Raw genomic sequence first — 2,457 nt, 5'->3', positions numbered from 1 at the left:
CATTGCTTGGCCAATGTGCTCTCTGTGAAAGCCTGAGAGAAAATATTCTCTCCATGTGACTCTCCTTAGGCACACTACATCATCCATCACTTTCCTCTTTGGCCCCATAATCTCCTTGATCAGAAAATTTGGGACACTGCCAAGTTAATGACATTACAGTACAAGTTATCATATATCCTGAGTCTTAATGGATCTTGGATGGCTAGGGCCAAAATGTTGGCTTTCCTTGCAGCCCTCCTTTTTCTCTAATTTTGGTCTGCAAGCTTAGGTTGTTAACCATCCAGAAGACAAGTTTATTTTTATTACCGTACACTTTAGGCTGTTAAGCTTAACCTCACTATCTGTCTGCATATCAAACATCTTAGGCATAATGTAGAACAGGTATTTATCCTCAAGTATTGATATGTTGAACTTTAAGTCCATACAGAATATGACAAAAAACATTTTAAAATAAGAATATACTTTTAAAACAGTCATAAAGAATTATATACTTCTTTTGTTTAAACATAAGTCCAAAAATCTAACCATATACAACCTTGAAGCAGGACAGTCCCACAACATTCCTTTTCCTGTGTTCTGCTTCACTCACCACCCCCGTCTTTTTGAACAATGATCTACCCCAGAGACATCATAGCAGTAACTGGCATGTCATAACAAGCAGCCCATATTCAGAAGACCAGAATGGCAGGCACTCCAAGCATGAAACTACTATTACAAATTACCATCTGCAGTGCAGTAGCTTAGTTCACAGGTATCAGATATATAGTTAGTCAGGGTAAGAATCTTTCCAATTTACTGCTAAATTAAAAAATCATCTGAAGATTCTCAGGATCATTGCCTTGCCCATCTTCTACATATAATTGTATGGCTTGACTTATTCATGTTTCCTAGCTCTTCTGCTTTCCCTCTCTTGATTAGTTAGTCCTTGAGATCATGCTTTCCTTTTACTTCTATTATAACTTTCTATTTGTATTTTTTTTTCTTTTGAGTCCTTAAACTAGGGAAACTATACAATATTTACACAAAAGTGGCTGGTTTATTTCACTTATGAGTATATGTTCAACTGACATCCACTTCAATATAAAAGCTTCGAGTTTATCATTCTTAATAGCTGGATAATACTCCATTGTGTAAAAATACCACATCTTTTTCAACCATTCCTCCACTGATGAGCATCTTGGTTGTTTCCAAGATTTGGCTACCACAAATTGTGGTGCTATAAACATAGGCACGCATATATCACTATGATATGATGTTTTCAGAACATCCAGGAAAATTTCCAGTAGAGGAATGTGTTTTTTAAATGGGATTTCCAGTCCAAGTTTAGTAAGGAGTCTCCACACTGATTTCATAATGGTTGCCACAGTCTACATTCCCACCAGCAGTGGAGAGGGGTTCCTTTTTCCCCACAGCCTCTCCAACATTTGCTGTTGGGTGATTTCTTTATAATAGCTATTCTTTCTGGGGTGAGATATCTCAATATTGTTTTAATTTGCATTTCGCGGATGGCTAGTGATGTGGAGCATTTTTTCATATATGTATTCTCTTCTTTAATTTCTTCCTCTGAGAAGCCTGTGTTTATCTCAAATGCCCATTTCTGAATTGGGTCTTTAAATATTGGGGCCCTAGTGTTTTTCAGTTCTTTATAAATTCTAGAGAGCAGACCTTTGTCTGAGTTCTTATTTGTCATGATATTTTCCAAATTTGTGAGCTGTCTATTCACTTTGTTGGTAATTTCTTTTGACGTGAAAAACTTCTCAGTAAGAGCAGGTCCCACTTGTTAATTCTTTCAACTGTTTCCCGTGCGATTTGATTTTTGTTCATGAACTCTTTGCCTACCCCTATGTCTTCAAGAGTTCCTCCCACTTTCTCTTCCAGGAGATTTAGTTTCTCTGCTTTAATGTTTAGATCTTTAATCCATTTGACTTTAGTTTGGTGCATGTGATAGACCTGGGTCAAGTTTTAGTTTTTGGCATATAGATAGCCAGTTTTTTCAGCACCGTTTTTTAAAGAGGCTATCTTTTTTCCAGTGAGTACGTTTAGCCCCTTTATCAAAGATAAGAGGGCTGAGTGTGTTCGTAGGGGCTTCAGCACCTTCTAATCTACTCCATTGATCCTCAGGTCTATTTTGTTGCCAGTACCATGGTGGTTTTATCACAGTAGCCTTGTAGTATAGTTTCAAGTCGGGAATTGTGTAATGCCTCCTGACTTGTCTTTATTGCCCAGAATTGCCTTTGCTATTCTAGGTCCTTTCTGGTTCCAGATAAATTTTAGGAATGATTTCTCCACATCTGTGAGGTATGTTGGTGGTAGTCTGATAGGGATTACATTAAATCTATACAGCAATTTTGGGAGTATGGTCATCTTCACAATGTTGGTTCTTCCTATCCAGGAGCATGGAATATCTTTCCATTTTCTGAAATCCTCTACAATCTCTTTTTTCAGATTACTGTAATT

The sequence above is a fragment of the Octodon degus genome, unplaced genomic scaffold, assembly GCF_000260255.1.
Source record: "Octodon degus isolate 3935 unplaced genomic scaffold, OctDeg1.0 scaffold00071, whole genome shotgun sequence".
NCBI lineage: Eukaryota > Metazoa > Chordata > Mammalia > Rodentia > Octodontidae > Octodon > Octodon degus.
This window is presented reverse-complemented; position numbering follows the sequence as displayed.